A 20,781-nucleotide genomic window follows, 5' to 3' on the forward strand; every position below is an offset into this window, starting at 1 on the left:
CATCGACGCGATGGGGGCGGCACCGTCGCTGCCGGTGGTGGGGAGCACGAATCGGAGGGGAGCATGAAGCGTAGGCCCTGACATTGTACGCGGCGGCGCTGCCGCTCTGGAGGAGCGAGGCGTGGAGTGCGCGCAGCTCGGCAGCCTTGGCGACGGCGGCTTGGATGTCAATATGCGAGGATAGGAGGTAGGCGGGTGAGAGGTAGACAACGGTGTCTCCAGGGGCTTGACGCTTAGGGCTCAGGGCATGGGGGTTGGGGGCATTCGAAGATGGAGTCATCGACGAAGGGCAGGAGCGGGCAAGGACCCCGTCCCCATACTTGGCGCCGCCAAGACTGTGACCCCGCCCCCTAGACTTCGAGGTCGGCCCGGAGAAGAACGCGTGGGTGGTCGAGGTCGACTGCAGTGGTGGCCTTGATGCTCCCAGATCCCACCGTGTGCGGAGCGGGGTTGCACAAGGGGGAAGCAGAGGTCGCAGCGGGCTTGCGGGGGGTGGGGGTGGGGGTGGAGAAGGGAGCAGAGGCGGTGGTCGTGGCGCCAAGTCCGCGTGGGCGAGCGGACAACGGATTCTGCGGAGGCGCTGATGGTGGCTACGGCGCAGTGGGAGGTTTTCGGGGAGCGGAGGGCGCGTAGGGACACGTGGGCTGCGGGATGCGCGAGCGTTGATCGGTGGCGGCGCGTTGTCAACCGAGCAAAATGGGGCGCTGATGGCGTGGCGGGTGGGGGAGGACGATCGCGGGCAAAACCGTGGTGCACTACTGTGGACGCCTACAATAGGTTCATATATTTTTATATCTATATTCAAATGGATGATGATGAATCTAAACACATACACAAAACACATGCATCAATCAAAAATTATATAAACCTACTAATTCTCTAAAATGACGACTATTATTTTAAGATAGATAGAGTGTGTATTATTAGGACACGTCATAAAATAGTAATAAAATAGGTGTTATGGGGGGCGACCGAGGCTGCAGCCGCGGCAGCCCCCCTCCTAGATCCGCCCCCGCTATCGGGTATTCATGCGTCAGGACACACATGGTAGTATATGACAACAACATTCTGTGGAAAAAAAAGACACGAGAGCTAGAAAGACTTTACTGTTTATGTTATGGTCGCTAGATCGGTGGAGGATTAGAGAGGTGTATCGATGGGAAGGAACATCAGTCAGGGGGCCTCTGCCCACGGCCGAGCAAGAGTAGGGTTTCTCCCTTCTAATTTTTGCCTACTTTATTTCTCATCCATTCGTTACATAAATAGGCCGGCTGCCTGCTCTGTCTAGCTAGAGATCCTTATCTCCTTAAAACTCTCGACAAACTACTAACTGATAACCTTCCTAGATAATCTCAACTAATCTTCTAATATTATCTCTAACTATCGTTATCTAATCCCCTTGGAGGATCCATGTCTGCTGCTGCCGTAGCCCCTCTGTAGGCCTCCTTAGTATCTGACAGTTTATACGAAAACCTGCTGCATTCTATCTACTGATTATTCGATACGCGCCAGAACCAGGGGGACTGGAAGAGTGGGATTGCTCAGCACAAATTTGTAAGAGCAATTGCTCAGTTACTTCAGGCTTACGTTACCTACAAGGCAAAGAATTAGCAGGTCTCTGTTTCAAGTGTGAGTGTGCCCAAGCATCTGAAGGGTTTCTGACATTGACAACACTGCTCGCTGTCCATTGTTGATCAACCTACCGATGCAAATCTAGCACAGGCAACGCTGAAACCTTTTTATAAGTAGAAAGGCGTAGCTTCTGACAGACACCAAGCTGTGAAGCCAAATGGAGACAAAATAGGATTGGGAAACAATATCTGAAGAGCTTAACCCGTTCTTAGTTTAGATGTGGCAATAAATTAAGACAATGCCAAGCATATACCTGTGAGATAGGAGTAGAAAAATGAGAGGAGACATGGCATTTTCAGTTGAGCTTATTCCAGTGACGCACCCTAGGGCCTAGGACCATCTCCTTGGTTACAAATCAAATAATGCAGAAGGAGTCATGGCGGTGGAACATACTTTATCTGTAGAAAAAAAAATAGTCAATAAAATAAGTTCTGTTCACATGTCGCGATGAACCAGAAACGAGACTGAGAGCGTCATTAACAAGAATTACTTACACAAGGTGCGACCAACACGGTTAATATTAATTACGCTGCTTGCGGCATGATAAGGGACCTGACAAAACTCATGCACAACATGAAACTTAAGAACAAACAATGGCAATCAAAATCTCGTAGAAAAAAAATACTGCCACTTGATCACCTGCATACCCAGAACGACCACGAGATACTGTGTAGGAATGCCTGCATATCCAAGATGGAGCGAATCAATTAGTCATTGCTGAATTAACCAGAGATAAATATGCAGTACATCCAACAAGGCAGTATTCTTACCTGCCCGCAGCTTTGGCATCACTGTTAACTGCACCGTAATTCTTAAACGGCTTTAGACGCAGCTATGTAAATCTGAGCACCGGAGGCAGGGGAGGCAGAGAAGGCAATCGGAGAGGTTGTGGCGATAACGAGAAGACGCCCGCAACTATTGTCTCTTTTGGATTGATCCGTCGGCGAAGGGTCAGTAAGGCTATGGTCTGCCAGTGGCCGAACTAGGATTTTTATATAGGGTGTGCCGCAACAAAAATTTTATGTAAAATTTCATCTAATGTATATATAATTTCATAATAAATTTGGTAACAATTCGATATATAGATATAAAGTTTAACACTCAACAAATAAGCATAAAAATTACATATATTAAACATAAAGATTGCAATAATACTATTTATCTGGCCTGCGCTTCCTCAACGCCAAAATAATGGTAGTGAATCAATAAGACAAAAATCAACCCACATTGCGTTAGACAAAATTCAATGAAAAATGAAAAAGTTTTGCGACACAGATTTTATAGCCAGAAAAAGGCCCTTGGCAAAAAAAAATCCTGTTGCACTTGCACACGAACACATCAACAAAACTCTATCCATCAATCCATACAACCATGCAAGCAGCAACTGGAGGACAGGATGGCTACCTCTTCAACATCTGTGACGTCTCCTCAGGGCTCAAGGAGACAAGCTAGCAGTCAAGCTCCTCTTCTGGCCTTCCGCGGTTCCGCCAGACTAGTTCGACGGTAGCAGGTTCAGCACAGCACGCCGTCAAGGGTCAAACAGCCAAGCAGGTTCAGCGCGGCAGCGCGCTCGACTCTAGCGAGGAGCCGAGGACTCGCCGGCTTGCGCGCAGGAAGGTACAAGGCAGCCGCCAGCCCGCCGTACGTCAGGAACAGCCCGCCAGGAAGCCGAACCGATCGGAGAGAAGACGAGAAGTTGGAACGACCGTCGGGCTCGGGCGTCGCGTTGGCCAAATGGGATGGCTGGGTGGGGTCCCTGGTGGGCCTGGCTTAGGGTGTGCCAGGGTCCACCCGGACCCCCCTGTGGGTCCGCCGCGGTGGTCTGCTCCTTTGATGGGAACAACCATGAGGTTGACGTGCTGGCAGCAGGGGATATGCTGAGGGATACTTTTGATCTTCGTCACGGCCAGTATCAACTTGTCAAGCACTTTCCTGAACCGTTCTTTATCATCTTCTCTGATTCAAAAACCAAGCAATGGGCTCTGGATAGGAGGTCGGTCTCCTATCGTGGTTGAGTTTTTCACTTTAGGGGCTGGTCTGAAGAGTGTTATGCCAGGAAGACTTGTTTTGAATTCAGAGTGAAGGTTAGGGTTGAGGGGATTCCAGTTCACTGTTGGGGAGAAGATGTGGCTGCTAGGGCTTTGGGCAGGAGCTGTTCTATTCACTATGTCCAGGAGCGCTCGAGGCGCAGGGAGCGCACTAGGTCCTATGATCTTTGGGCCTGGTGCTCGGATCCTTGTGATATCCCCAAGGGGTCTGTTTAACTGTCACAGTACCTGATAGAGAGCTTCCTCCTTCTAGTGCCCCTCTGCCTCTAGTTGGGACGCTGCATGACTCACCAACTGATCTAATGGATGGCCATGTGTACACCATTCGCAACCACATTGAAGTTGTCGAAGATCTCTCCTTCATCCGAGGTAGGGATGTTAGAGGGGGTCCCCCTGGCCGCAGGCCACGCAGAGAATTTGTATGGAGCTACGGTGTGCCAGACTCGGTTGGAGAAAAAAGAGAGAGATCAGAGGATCACAGAGGCAGGGATTTCGTTCGACGCGGCTGGGGTCACGATGATGACAAGGATTACCAGCAGTGTAGACGTCTTGGCACCCGGAGGCATCGCAGACTCTCTGGCTAGGCGCGTTCATCGCGGTGCCGTGGAGGTCCGGAGGATTGTATCAGTTCAAGCGGTAGATACAGACCTTCCACCCCATTCCGTCGTCGTGGTTTGGTGATTGGGCCGACTGTGCGCTGGATTCCCAAGGTTAAGACCAAGTCGGTCTCTTTTGCTGACCCCCTAATATCTGTTGTTTGGTCACCAGCTGCTATAAGAGAGCTGGAAGGTGAAAAAAGCCTGAAACCTGCTAGCAGATTGAGTCCCGGCGACCTGGCAGCTCAGTAGCCTCTTTTTGCTGCTCCTTCAAAGGTATGTGGTTCAGAGCAAATATTTATTTCAGATAATCCCTTCACCGTAATTCTCTCTTCTGGGGCAACTATTGTTTGTCTTCAAGAAACAAAGATAATGAGCTGGAACAACAACTTATTGAAGGAAACATTGGGGTGTAAGTTACCAACTCAGACGGTTCATTTACCATCCCTGAGAGCCTCAGGTGGGATTCTAATCGCATGCGATGCGGATTTTTTCGAAATGATTACTATTCCCTACCCATCAGTATATTCGTTATCTGTCAGGGTCTGCTCCCGTCTAATCGACGTGGCATGGGACCTTGCAGGAGTCTATGGCCCTCAACCTGAAAATGAGAAAATGACTTTCCTGACAGAACTGCGCAATATTCGTAATATGATGAAGCCGAAATGGTTGATTTTAGGTAACTTTAACATGATAAGGAGAGCAAGGGAGAAAAACAAAAGTTCAATAAATAGAAGAGTGATGAGACAATTCAACCACACAATTGACTACCTTCAGCTTTTAGAGCTCGACCTCAACGGTAAATTATACACTTAGTCAAACGAACAAGACAACCCTACGATGACTAGAATTGACAGATTTTTGGCGACTACAGAGTGGCATGATATTTTTCCTCAGGCCGATCTGCAGGCCATTGGGACCATGACCTCGGATCATTGCCCCTTAGTTATGCAAGGTTTCTCTGACTTTAGTTTCTATAGGGGGTTTAGATTCGAGGCTTTTTGGACAAAAATTGATGGGTTCAATGAGGTGGTTCAGCAAGCGTGGACGTCTAGTGTTAGCTCCTCATATGCTATCCTTCGACTGCATGTGAAAATGTCCCGAACGGCTAAAGCGCTAAAGATCTGGAGACGAAAGAATGTAGGCAATTTTAAAGTGCAACTATAAATCATTCAGACAGTCCTTATCCTTCTTGAGAAAGCGCAGGAATCCAGACAGCTCTCCGGGGATGAGCTAGAATTCAGGAGAAGTCTCAAAATGAAAATCCTCGGGCTAGTGACAGTTCAAAAGGCAAGAGCTAAACAACATTCCAGACTCGTCTGGATGCGTCTGGGTGATGCAAACACAAAATTTTTCACTTGATGGCAAATAACAGAAGAAGAAAAATTTTTATTAGATCGCTAGTTCGAGACGGCAGACTGCTAACTAGTCAGGAAGATAAATTGCATGAGGCCCATAATCACTTCACTCAAGTTATTGGCAGGACGGGTACTAGACAACGTGTTGTTCGGTGGGACAACTTAGGGTATAGCCCTTTTGAGTTATCAGATCTGGATACTACGATCAACGATGACGAGATTAAAAATGTGGTTATGGGGATGCACTCTGAAAAGGCGTCGGGTCCAGATGTTTCACAGGGATATTTTATAAGTGTTGTTTTGAGCTGATTAAAGATGATCTATCCAATGCAATTCTGTAACACCCGGTTTTAAAGGACAAAGCCGGGTGCATCTCATACATGCGCCAAGAAGACAACATATATAATAACAGAGTGTATAGAGATAAATGTCATAAAACATCAGAGTATTTATTACATAGCGGAAGACTTATTACAAAATAAAAGTAATAAACATGAAACGAACTAAGGATCGTTGGCGCCAATGTCGACTGAGAAACGCCACCTAGATCAGATCGAACTCCTCAGTGTTAGGCAGCTCCTCCTGAACCACCTGATCTTCTCCTGTGGGGGGTGTGAGACAGCAAGGGTGAGCTCACACATGATCATAGCTCAACAAGTTGTGGGGAACCAGTGGACATAAACTCACAAAGGTGTGAGCTCATGTGAAGTGTAAGGCTTAATCAATGATAGGGGTTAAAGCTGAGCGTTGCTTTTAAGTAGTTGGTCAAAATTTTATTAGCAATTACTAAGTGTAAGTAAATACCAAACCATAAGTAAAGTAATAGAACACAATTAATAATAAACCCATGCAATGCAAATGACAAAATTGAATTTAAGTTCCATAATTTAAACATCAGAGAGTCCTGAGCTGCTCATGACCGTGAGCTCGGCTAGTATACCAGTTTTACACTCTGCAGAGGTTGTACCCTTTACCCACAAGTCATGTTACCCATCTGCCAAGGGGTCGCGAATCCCATACACCTCTACCTAGGAAGCGCGGCAGGGCAACACTACGAGGCCTTTACAAAGTTCCACTAGCTTCCGAAAACCCGCTACAGTTTATAGGAAGTTCCAATGCAGGGTTCCTGGCTGACTGCCATCGCAGCAAAATCAACCAGGGACCTCCCTACACTGACCACTCCCCTACTGCCCTTGCCCCTTTCGGGTAAGGTAGTCTTCCACTAGCTTTCCTAATTAGTCAGCCAAGGGCGTCCCATTAAACCCGTGTGGTGGCACGTGGTTCTCAAGTTAAGCTCTATGTTCCAATTAACATTAATGATCACAACATGAACATAAATAGAATAACAAAAAGAATTGGAACATAGAGGTAATAAATGATTATCCCAAAACCATATAAAGCAATAGCAAACTACCCAGGTGATTCAGGGGTAAACAAGGTAATGTGATAAACAATCTAGGGTGACCTATTGGGTCCCATCAAAATTAACCTATGCATGGATAAGTGATATTAAAGAACATTATTGGGTAAAAAGTGGTCAAGGGCACAACTTGCCTTCAATGAGCTCCTGCTCAGCTATCTCTACTTGTTGAACCTCAGAATCCACAGTGGCTTGCTCGTCTACTCGCATCAACACAATACATACATAGTATAACAAAAATTAACATTGCACCAAACATGTAAATAAAATACACAGTAAAAATCTACACATTAAAATGAAATCATAGGAACTGGAATCACTAAATTTGGAGTTATAGAATTCAAGTTATGAATTTCTTAAGGTTTAATGTGCTTGAAATAGGATTAAATGATAAATTAATTTTCTTACCATGTTTATGTCAAAACAGAGATACTAAGTAATAAAGAATAATATTACAAAAATTTAGAAATTGGAATGGCTCAATTTGGAGCTAGAATGAATTTTCTATGGAATAAACAAGTTTCTAGAATTGTTTTTGTATTAAAAACTAAATTCTATAATCATTTCTCGGTTTTTATTATCCTCTGGACTAGGCGTCAATTTCTGGAAAGTCCAGGGGGCTCTGGCGTAAGTTTACCGAGACACAGGAGACTTCCCAGTGGACTGCGGGTTGATTCATCCATTTTTCAGGGTCTCATACGCTATTCTGCCATGGCGAAGGGTATCGGTGATCCAGAGCCGTCCGATTAGAAACGGACGTGCCAGATCAGATCGCACATTTGTATCCAACCGGTATACTACCCGAGTCGTTGATCGCGAGATCGACGGCCGTGACTTATTACTGAACCGGTACGTCATGAGGACCATCGGATTAAAGATCGTCGGTCCAGATTCCACCACGTCCCACACCCTATCGGATCCGTCCAAACCCAATCACATGGTCAGGATCTAATGGATTGAAAGGGTATAAGCATAACATATCCGAGCCGTACACCCTAGGATCGATGGCTCACAAACGATCTTCTACCCTCAGACGGAACCCAGGCGGCGGCGCATAGCATCACGGCAGCGACATCGCCGGTGAGGATGAAATCACACACAAATGCCCCAAATTCGACACCGAAAGATGCTACACGAAACTGAGACTATGGGGAAGGTGTGGGTGAGCTCTTACCAAATGGTTAGGTCGGTGATGGTCGGCAGCGACAACGCGGCACGCCTAGGTTCCGACAAGAAATTGGGGGCCGCCCAGCAAGATTCCGTTCCAACCAAGGCATCCTACACTCGCCATACGATTGAGGCAATGCCCCCAGCCGCTTTCTGAGAGCGTGGCGCCGACACAGCGGCGAATCACGACGGCGGCGCTTTCTCCCTCGACCTCTCTCTGTCGGTGGTGCTTGTACGCAGGTGCAGTTGAGTGGTTGAAGCGCAAGGAAAGGGGAGGCAGACCCAGCGGCTATGGTTTTATGGCCATCGCAGTAGCAACCCCCCCCCCCCCCCCCCCCCAGCTAGATCCCCGCGACCGCGCAACAGCCACGCCGGAGAAGCGGTCAATGCGGAGCTATCCCACGATATGCCCCAATCGCGCTGGAAAGGAGACAACATCGCACAGGGCCCACACAGTGGTGAGTTGAGGCGCGAGCAGGGGTGAGGAGAGGCACCAGCACGGAGGATTCCAACGAATTTCATCACTGGATCGCGCTCCGCGGAGATCTCGCCAGGGAGAGAAACGGTGCCCAACAGAGAAGTGGATACGGGAGGGAGAAGGAGTTCCTGACGTCCGGGCCCCACGCGTCAGGAGCTAGCTGTGGAGTGCAGAGGAAGTGAGAGTGGGCCGCGCGCGCGGGTGAACGATATTGGGCCGACCGCGAGGAAAGGAAACGGCCCAACACGCAGTTTTATTCTTTTTTTCTATTTCTTTTTCTTTTGTATTTTCCTTTCTTTTCCTTTTAATTTTCGAATTTATAAGTTTGAATCCTATTCAAATTCAAACTCCTGGTAGTTTTGATTTCCCACTAAATACTCATCTTAGACTTGGTAGGGGTAAATTTATCTATTTAATATTCACATTGTGATTGTTAGTGCTTCTCCTTTCTTAATTTCTAGAATCCTTTTAGATTTTAAATCCCACTTTGGACTTAGACATACCTATATATTTTGTACATTAGTTTTATCTTGTCACGAAAATGCACACAAAATGAAACCTCAGCATGATGCATAATTTAGTTGGAGTATCATTTGTTTTAATTAATCACTCTTAATTATAGGTATGCTCTTGCTATGAGGAATTTATGGCACACAAAATAAGAATATCAACTATATACTCATTGTATTCATTTTTGGATATTACAAATCCTACCCCCCTTAACAAAAATCTCGTCCTCGAGATTTAAGAAGAACTAGAGAAAAGGTGGGGAAAATCTATGCGAAGCTCTTCTTCTCTTTCCCAAGTTGCTTCATCTTCACCGTGGTGACCCCATTGGACTTTGCACATCTTTATCACCTTATTTCTTGTAACTCGAGTCAATGTGTCAAGAATCTTGATCGGGTACTCCGTATAAGTCAAATCACCCTGAACACTGAGCTCTTCCATTGGTAACTGTTCCTCAGGGACACGGAGACACTTCTTCAGTTGAGATACGTGGAACACATTATGCACATCCGATAGACTATCCGGTAACTCGAGTTGGTATGCCATCTCCCCAACTCGCCTAAAGATCAAGAATGGTCCAATATAGCGAGGGGACAATTTGCCCTTAACTTTGAATCTCCTCATTCCACGAAGTGGTGACACCTTGAGATACACATAATCTCCTTCTTCAAATTCCAGTGGTCTCCTTCTATTATCAGCATAGCTCTTTTGCCTGGTTTGAGCCACTCTCAAATTCTCTCGAATTATACGGACTTGTTCTTCTGCTTCTTGAATCAGTTCAGGACCAAAGAACTGTCTCTCTCCAGTCTGATCCCAATACAAAGGAGTTCTGCACTTCCTCCCATACAAAGCCTCAAAAGGTGACATCTTCATACTGGCCTGATAGCTATTATTGTATGAGAATTCAGCATAAGGTAGACTTTTATCCCAACTTCCTCCATGCTGCAGGGCACATGCTCTCAACATATCTTCCAAAACCTGATTAGTCCTTTCAGTCTGTCCATCAGTCTGAGGGTGATATGCCGTACTGAAATTCAACTTTGTACTCATATTCTCATGAAAGCTTCTCCAAAATCTTGAGGTAAACTGTGAACCTCGATCAGACACGATCTTCTTTGGTACTCCATGTAAACACACAATACGAGCCATATATAACTCCGCTAGCTGAGAACCTTTATAAGTAGTCTTCACAGGAATAAAGTGAGCCACTTTAGTCAATCTATCCACAATCACCCATATAGCATCATATCCTTTCTGGGTGCGAGGCAATCCAATAATGAAATCCATACCAATCTCTTCCCACTTCCACTCGGGTATCTTCAGTGGGTGCAATAGTCCAGCTGGCCTCTGGTGTTCAGCCTTAACTCTTTGACATACGTCGCACATAGCCACATGTGCAGCTACATCTCTTTTCAATCCATACCACCAATACTTCCGTTTCAAATCCTGATACATCTTAGTACTACCAGGATGAATAGAATAGTCCGAGTCATGGGCCTCCTTTAATATAGTCTCTCGAAGGCTTTTAATATCAGGAACACACATCCTGTCCTTGAACCATACAGTGCCTTGCTCATCTTCCGTAAATTCCGGAACTCGACCTTCAGTAATCAGATCCTTAATCTCTTTTATTTTAGCATCACCAATTTGTCCTTTGCGGATTTCTTGCTCCAAAGTGGGTTCCACATCAATAGTAACTCCTTCAGTATGAGCAACTATCCCCAGGTTAAGTCTCCTGAAATCCTCGACAATCTCATCGGGTAGCTGGGCAACAATAGCTAAATGAACATGCTCCTTGCGACTCAAGGCATCTGCAACCAAATTTGCCTTGCCCGGGTGATAATGAATCTCCAAATCATAATCCTTAATAAGCTCCAACCAACGACGTTGCCTAAGGTTGAGATCCTTCGGAGTGAATATATACTTCAACTCTTCTGATCCGTGTATACTTGACACTTGGTTTCCATAATAAAATGCCTCCAAATCTTAAGTGCATGCACAACGGCTGCCAATTCCAAGTCATGAGTGGGGTAGTTCAATTCATGCTTCCGTAACTGACGAGAAGCGTAGGCAATCACATGTCCTTCTTGCATGAGCACAGATCCCAAGCCTTGGCCACATGCATCACAATAAATATCAAATCCTCTCTGTAGATCTGGCATAACCAACACTGATGGTGACATCAACCTCTTCTTTAATTGATCAAAGCTATCTTGGCACTTCTCATCCCATTTGAACTCTCTTCCCTTCACCAGAAGCGAGGTCATGGGCTTAGTGATTTTAGAAAATCCTTCAATAAATCTCCAATAATATCCTGCAAGTCCCAAGAAACTCCGGACCTCAGTAACTATAGTGGGTATACTCCACGCCACTATCGCTTTAACTTTAGCAGGATCCACTGATATTCCTCCATTAGAAATGATAAGTCCAAGGAAGGGCACCTCGCCAATCCAAAACTCGCATTTGCTATACTTGGCATAGAGTTGATTATCTCGTCGCTTCAGCAGCACCAATCTCAGATGTTCCTCACGATCACTTCACTCTTAGAATGGATAAGAATATCGTCGATGAACACCACAAGAATCTGTCCAAATACTCCATAAACACCTTATTCTTCAGATCCACAAAATCGGCTGGTGCATTAGTTAGTCCAAATAACATAACGGTGAACTCATATAAACCATATCGGGTCGAGAAATTCGTCTTGGGAATATCCGATGGCCTAATCTTCATTTGGTGATAACCCGATCGGAGATCAATCTTCGAGAATACCCTTGCACCTCTCATCTGATCAAATAAATCTTCAATGCGGGGTAATGGATACTTGTTCTTCATAGTGACACCATTAAGGGATCTATAATCCACACACATCCGTTGCGATCCATCCTTCTTCTGCACAAATAACACCGGTGCTCCCCATGGTGAGGAACTCGGACGAATATACCCCGCCTCCTGTAACTCAGTTAACTGCTTCTTAAGTTCCTTCAACTCCTCTACGGACATCCTATATGGCCGTTTAGAAATAGGGGCGGTTCCAGGTAAGAGATCAATAACAAACTCAACTTCTCTGTCAGGTGGCATCCCTGGCAACTCCTCTGGAAAGACATCCGGAAAATCTCTAACCACCCGGATGTTGTCACCAACAAACTCCTCCGGTATAAAGAACATTGCACGCATGGGTGAGGAGGTTACTGCAATATTAACTTGAAACCTTTCTCCCTTAGTAGTAGTGAGTTCTACGGTACTTCTACCACATGCTATAACGGCCTTTGCCTTTCTTAACCATGACATACCAAGGATCACGTCTATAGTGCTCTCTTCTAACACTATAGGGGTAGCCCATCTGGGTTAGAAATACAGGGTAAGAAAGGAAGAATTGTAGACAAGGCGAGTAATTACGAGGAATGTTACTACGGGGGATTTATTAGCTAAGTAGATTAGTGTGTTATCCACTAAAGCTAATACATAAAGCTAATACATTACCTTATGGTGGTACATGCTAAGATGCCCAACTATAATGTTTCAATCAATCAAAGAAGCAAATCAAGCATTTATCATCAGAACAATCAACCAATATTTTTAATAGAGAAAATAATTTTAATTTTGTCTTAGGTTCCCTATCTCTTAGAAAGATCATAGTGGTAGGATTCCAATGTGTGAAATCCATCTTGTCTTAGAGTAGAAAAGATAAGATTAATCAGAGTAGAACGGTAGAAGGTGAGACAGGATCAAGATGAGATAAGTATAGAATGAATCAGAGTAAGGTAAGTAGTGAAGGGTTTTGTCCATTTTCTATCTAGGTTTCGTCCTAAAGTCAACATTTCCTCTGATACCACTTCTGTAACACCCGGTTTTAAAGGACAAAGCCGGGTGCATCTCATACATGCGCCAAGAAGACAACATATATAATAACAGAGTGTATAGAGATAAATGTCATAAAACATCAGAGTATTTATTACATAGCGGAAGACTTATTACAAAATAAAAGTAATAAACATGAAACGAACTAAGGATCGTTGGCGCCAATGTCGACTGAGAAACGCCACCTAGATCAGATCGAACTCCTCAGTGTTAGGCAGCTCCTCCTGAACCACCTGATCTTCTCCTGTGGGGGGTGTGAGACAGCAAGGGTGAGCTCACACATGATCATAGCTCAACAAGTTGTGGGGAACCAGTGGACATAAACTCACAAAGGTGTGAGCTCATGTGAAGTGTAAGGCTTAATCAATGATAGGGGTTAAAGCTGAGCGTTGCTTTTAAGTAGTTGGTCAAAATTTTATTAGCAATTACTAAGTGTAAGTAAATACCAAACCATAAGTAAAGTAATAGAACACAATTAATAATAAACCCATGCAATGCAAATGACAAAATTGAATTTAAGTTCCATAATTTAAACATCAGAGAGTCCTGAGCTGCTCATGACCGTGAGCTCGGCTAGTATACCAGTTTTACACTCTGCAGAGGTTGTACCCTTTACCCACAAGTCATGTTACCCATCTGCCAAGGGGTCGCGAATCCCATACACCTCTACCTAGGAAGCGCGGCAGGGCAACACTACGAGGCCTTTACAAAGTTCCACTAGCTTCCGAAAACCCGCTACAGTTTATAGGAAGTTCCAATGCAGGGTTCCTGGCTGACTGCCATCGCAGCAAAATCAACCAGGGACCTCCCTACACTGACCACTCCCCTACTGCCCTTGCCCCTTTCGGGTAAGGTAGTCTTCCACTAGCTTTCCTAATTAGTCAGCCAAGGGCGTCCCATTAAACCCGTGTGGTGGCACGTGGTTCTCAAGTTAAGCTCTATGTTCCAATTAACATTAATGATCACAACATGAACATAAATAGAATAACAAAAAGAATTGGAACATAGAGGTAATAAATGATTATCCCAAAACCATATAAAGCAATAGCAAACTACCCAGGTGATTCAGGGGTAAACAAGGTAATGTGATAAACAATCTAGGGTGACCTATTGGGTCCCATCAAAATTAACCTATGCATGGATAAGTGATATTAAAGAACATTATTGGGTAAAAAGTGGTCAAGGGCACAACTTGCCTTCAATGAGCTCCTGCTCAGCTATCTCTACTTGTTGAACCTCAGAATCCACAGTGGCTTGCTCGTCTACTCGCATCAACACAATACATACATAGTATAACAAAAATTAACATTGCACCAAACATGTAAATAAAATACACAGTAAAAATCTACACATTAAAATGAAATCATAGGAACTGGAATCACTAAATTTGGAGTTATAGAATTCAAGTTATGAATTTCTTAAGGTTTAATGTGCTTGAAATAGGATTAAATGATAAATTAATTTTCTTACCATGTTTATGTCAAAACAGAGATACTAAGTAATAAAGAATAATATTACAAAAATTTAGAAATTGGAATGGCTCAATTTGGAGCTAGAATGAATTTTCTATGGAATAAACAAGTTTCTAGAATTGTTTTTGTATTAAAAACTAAATTCTATAATCATTTCTCGGTTTTTATTATCCTCTGGACTAGGCGTCAATTTCTGGAAAGTCCAGGGGGCTCTGGCGTAAGTTTACCGAGACACAGGAGACTTCCCAGTGGACTGCGGGTTGATTCATCCATTTTTCAGGGTCTCATACGCTATTCTGCCATGGCGAAGGGTATCGGTGATCCAGAGCCGTCCGATTAGAAACGGACGTGCCAGATCAGATCGCACATTTGTATCCAACCGGTATACTACCCGAGTCGTTGATCGCGAGATCGACGGCCGTGACTTATTACTGAACCGGTACGTCATGAGGACCATCGGATTAAAGATCGTCGGTCCAGATTCCACCACGTCCCACACCCTATCGGATCCGTCCAAACCCAATCACATGGTCAGGATCTAATGGATTGAAAGGGTATAAGCATAACATATCCGAGCCGTACACCCTAGGATCGATGGCTCACAAACGATCTTCTACCCTCAGACGGAACCCAGGCGGCGGCGCATAGCATCACGGCAGCGACATCGCCGGTGAGGATGAAATCACACACAAATGCCCCAAATTCGACACCGAAAGATGCTACACGAAACTGAGACTATGGGGAAGGTGTGGGTGAGCTCTTACCAAATGGTTAGGTCGGTGATGGTCGGCAGCGACAACGCGGCACGCCTAGGTTCCGACAAGAAATTGGGGGCCGCCCAGCAAGATTCCGTTCCAACCAAGGCATCCTACACTCGCCATACGATTGAGGCAATGCCCCCAGCCGCTTTCTGAGAGCGTGGCGCCGACACAGCGGCGAATCACGACGGCGGCGCTTTCTCCCTCGACCTCTCTCTGTCGGTGGTGCTTGTACGCAGGTGCAGTTGAGTGGTTGAAGCGCAAGGAAAGGGGAGGCAGACCCAGCGGCTATGGTTTTATGGCCATCGCAGTAGCAACCCCCCCCCCCCCCCCCCCAGCTAGATCCCCGCGACCGCGCAACAGCCACGCCGGAGAAGCGGTCAATGCGGAGCTATCCCACGATATGCCCCAATCGCGCTGGAAAGGAGACAACATCGCACAGGGCCCACACAGTGGTGAGTTGAGGCGCGAGCAGGGGTGAGGAGAGGCACCAGCACGGAGGATTCCAACGAATTTCATCACTGGATCGCGCTCCGCGGAGATCTCGCCAGGGAGAGAAACGGTGCCCAACAGAGAAGTGGATACGGGAGGGAGAAGGAGTTCCTGACGTCCGGGCCCCACGCGTCAGGAGCTAGCTGTGGAGTGCAGAGGAAGTGAGAGTGGGCCGCGCGCGCGGGTGAACGATATTGGGCCGACCGCGAGGAAAGGAAACGGCCCAACACGCAGTTTTATTCTTTTTTTCTATTTCTTTTTCTTTTGTATTTTCCTTTCTTTTCCTTTTAATTTTCGAATTTATAAGTTTGAATCCTATTCAAATTCAAACTCCTGGTAGTTTTGATTTCCCACTAAATACTCATCTTAGACTTGGTAGGGGTAAATTTATCTATTTAATATTCACATTGTGATTGTTAGTGCTTCTCCTTTCTTAATTTCTAGAATCCTTTTAGATTTTAAATCCCACTTTGGACTTAGACATACCTATATATTTTGTACATTAGTTTTATCTTGTCACGAAAATGCACACAAAATGAAACCTCAGCATGATGCATAATTTAGTTGGAGTATCATTTGTTTTAATTAATCACTCTTAATTATAGGTATGCTCTTGCTATGAGGAATTTATGGCACACAAAATAAGAATATCAACTATATACTCATTGTATTCATTTTTGGATATTACAAATTCATGATTTCTATAACCATAGATGCAAAAGCATGCATCTTGTTAATGAGGCAAATATCACTCTTTTACAAAAAAAGGGAGGGGGCTGACAGGTTCGACATGTTTAGACCGATCAGTCTCATCAACAGTTTCATGAAAATTTTAACCAAGATTTTAGCAAATAGACTTGCGCCAAGAATGAACGAGATCGTCTCCACTGCCCAAATCGCGTTCATTCAAAAACGATCAATTCATGATAATTTTCTCTACGTTCAAAAGTTATTCAGAAACTCCATAAGAGCAAACAACTAGCACTTTCTGTTAAGCTTGACATATCAAAAGCTTTTGACTCCATCAACTAGGCATATCTGTTAGAGGTTTTAAGAGCTTTAGGCTTTTCCTAGAAGTGGAGGAATTGGATCGCCACATTATTGAGCTCTTTCTCCTCAAAAATCATAATCAATGGTCAACAAACAAATGCAATCAGGCACAAGCGTGGTGTACGTCAAGGGGATCCGCTATCCCTGTTCCTGTTTATTTTAGCAATGGACCCTCTGCAGCGGATGATTGAGATGGCGGTAGATGTTGGGTTTCTGGGGCGGGTTCTGCCAAAAGCAGCTAAGCTCCGTTGTTCTCTTTATGCAGATGATTAGGAGTGTTTGTTAGAGCGAATAAAGAGGACTTGAAGGTTCTGAAAAGGATTCTGGAAGTTTTTGAAGGGTGTTCAGGGCTGAAGATCAATTTCGATAAAACTAAAATTTTCCCGATTCGTTACCCTGAGACTCTATGGCCAGATCTGATGGATGTGTTCCCGAGCAAATACTCAAAATTTTCGGGGAAGTATATATATTGGTCTGTCGCTTCATTTCAGGAATGTTAGGAGAGTTGACTTGCAACCATTAATTGATAAAATTAATAATAGGTTAGCAGGATGGAAAGGCAGGCTGCTCTCAAAGGCAGGTAGGGAAACCTTGGTTAAAGCGGTGTTATCTGCTCAGCCTATTTACCATCTGACGATCTTTCCGGCACAGAAATGGCTTCTTAAAAGAATTGACAAATTAAGAAGAAGCTTTCTTTGGAAAGGGAATAGTCCAGAATTTTGCAGTGGGGGTCATTGCTTGATTAACTGGCCCACAACTTGTCTGCCAAAGAATAGGGGGGTCTGGGAATACTAGACCTGGAGCGTTTTGCAAGAGCGCTAAGACTAAGATGGTTGTGGCTATGGTGGACGGTTAAAGAAAAAGCATGGGCTCGCATGCCATTACCATGTGACAAGGTGGATGTGGATCTCTTCAACGCTTCAACAATTGTGACTATTGGTAACGGGAAGATGGCGGACTTTTGGGGATCTAGTTGGATTGAAGGGCAGGCTCCAAAGAATATGGCACCAAATCTATACAAGAAAGAAAGAAGAAAGAACATCACGGCGTTCAAGGCTCTTCGAAACAATTACTGGATACAGTTCTGCGCGCCTTTCACTCGGGAGGAGGAAGTGAGAGAATTTGTCTCACTCTGGCATTCAATCAGCAGCACACACATGCTCAATGATCTCGACGACACCATTTCTTGGAGATGGTCGGCAGATGTGAAATACAGTTCAAGTAGTGCCTACAAAATTCAGTTCACAACAAACTTCTGTAAAAATTAAAATCAATCCCATTTGGAAAGCAAAAACTGAACCAGAATGTCGTTTCTTTGCTTAGACATTGTTGCACAACAAAATCTTAACTTCAGACAATCTGCTAAAAAGGGGATGACCTTGCAATCATAATTGTTCTCTTTGTAATTTGTCTCTGGAGACAGCGATACATCTTTGTAAGGATTGCACCTTCGTCGAGGAAGTGTGGAACATGATCTTGTCTTGGGCTGATCTTCGGTTCCTTGTCGGTATTTCAAAGACGGGAACACTACACGCATGGTGGCTTAGACTGAGGACGCTCTGTAGCAAGCAATTAAGAAAAAGTTTCGACGGCCTTCGACGACCTTCTAATTTATTTCTGGTGGAGCTTATGGTTGGAGAGAAATAACCAAATCTTCAAGGGTCAACAAAGAACGACAGAGCAAGTGGTGCAGGTGGTGAAAGATCTTGTTGGTGGAGGTTTTGCTTGTCTGTAGTGGCTGGGGGCCTGGTCAGGGGGGTTGGGTTTTTGTTTTTTAAGTGTCAGTGTTCTAGCTAGGTCTTGTTTGGCAAGGTGTTTTGGTTTTTGCGTCAATTTTTGTGCCAGTTTTTGTACAGTTTTTTTTCTCTTCCTTCTAATATATTGGAATGACAAATCTTTTGTCTTTCCCTTTCAAAAAAAATATAAGATCTCAGCATTGTGAGCAATGGCGTCGAGTTTGGTCATATGGACGTACAAAATATGTATGTAACTATGTGTCATGGTGGAATTAATATCAACGTCTTATTGCTAGTAGTTGTATGGTTAGCTAGCGTGGTATTCTATGATTTGACATATTTACCATTTTGTTTATTTCAATTGTTATCGATGTTTTTCCGATCCTATAGTGTTGTTTCCGATGTTATAGAAATATCGGAACCATTATCGTCTTTTTTTATAACATTGTACTACTTTTGTTTTTGACTAAAATAAGATAAAATTAAAAGTGGTGGAGCATAGATTTGGATCGCTTTCCGTCCCTATTTGTGGACTTTGTGGACTGTGGTTGTGGCCTCGAGTGGTTTGACCAGGGCACACACTATCACAGGTAAATGCCAGTTTGTTCGTTTTAATCTTAATCCATATAGATTGAGTTGATTTAGAATTCTAGCAATTTAAAATATTTGTTAAAATTTTCAACAAGGCTCTATATAGAAATGAGTGTCCGAAGTTAGAACAGGAGAACCGTGTGATACATGGCCTACCATAGATCTGATCTCTATCAGACGACATCGGATCCTCGTCCAGACAGGACATAAGGCTCTATCCAACAATAAATCCTAAAGGGTTTGTACCCTACATTTAGAGGAGATTCTTGCTATTCATCTCTCTAGCTGTCTAGCGGCGTCCTCTAAATAGTGTTTTGAATATAGAGGACATTGATGAATTATATAGAGAGTGTTCTTCTCTCGTCTCTTTTATCCATTATAATATTTTAAACAATAAATTTAATAAAACAAAAATTTATACAATACATTTTAGAGTATGATAAATGTATACGCATAAAAATATAAAGTAGATTATCTCTGTAATATAGATATTTATGAATAGAAGACAAGATATAGAAAATAACATTGGAGAGAAAGAAGATATAAAGTAAAGAATTTTAAAGAAGGTGGTAGATATAGCACTTCGAGATAGGCTACGCATGAGTGGCGGTCGCGCACACGGATGCGGGTGGCGGGATGCGCTGTCTGGACACGCAGACGCGATGACCAGCCGATTGTTGCACGAAGGCGGACCGGATCACGCCGTGTCCCCGTTCATCATGGCACGAGGCGGAGCCCAGATAATCTGCTGCCGCTCCGGGTCTGCGATACCGGCGGGCGTGAAGGCTCCGCCGCTGTGAAATTGGTTTCGCTGCGTCTGCTGCTGATTTGCCCTGAGTGCACCAGCGGATCTTGGCGGCCCTCGCTGCTGACTGCGCATGGCTTCAGCTTCACCGCATTGATGACCACAGCAGCACCGATCCCCAAACAGAGGAGCGCCATAGGACGTAGGAGCCAGCATCAGCGCCGCCGTCCGGTCCTAGGAATTTTCCGGGAAGGTCACTCTGCCGTGATTCGGCGCCTCGAGGTCCATCCGTCTCGTCGCCCGTGCATCCATGGTTTTGGCCGGGTGAGTAAAAAATTTGACAAAGTGGCACTTCCAATCTAAACCACTTGCAGGAAAAAAAAATTGGTACTGTCACACGTAACCATGGAATCTTTTTATGGCAATAGTATGGTTGCCCCAACTTAAAAGAATAACTCCGTTTTTTATGGTATGCCTCTCTTTTTCGGAAACGAATGGTCCATACTTCACTTTCAGCATATTTGGTCATCTATTCATATTCCCATATGTGTACATATGTGAAATATAATGAATCGTAGAAGTATCAGAAATATAAAGATCGAGCAACATTAGCTTCATCCTTTTATTATCTTTTCTTCTGTTACAAATGGCTACAAATATACCTTCCTAATGCTCGAAGGTGATTCAAAGAAGCTCATAGCTTACAACTTCAGATACTAAGCGATCTGAAGGTGAACACACACGAGGATGGCCATCCTTCAAATAATCTCCATGACTAGTAAATGTTTACTCTAGCACCCAATCTAGAACAGGAGCTGACAAGACATCGCTAACGAGGCATAGCTTTTCAAGCCTTTCAGGCACTACCCA

This window comes from Zea mays, chromosome 9, assembly GCF_902167145.1.
Source record: "Zea mays cultivar B73 chromosome 9, Zm-B73-REFERENCE-NAM-5.0, whole genome shotgun sequence".
NCBI classification, from domain to species: Eukaryota; Viridiplantae; Streptophyta; class Magnoliopsida; order Poales; family Poaceae; genus Zea; species Zea mays.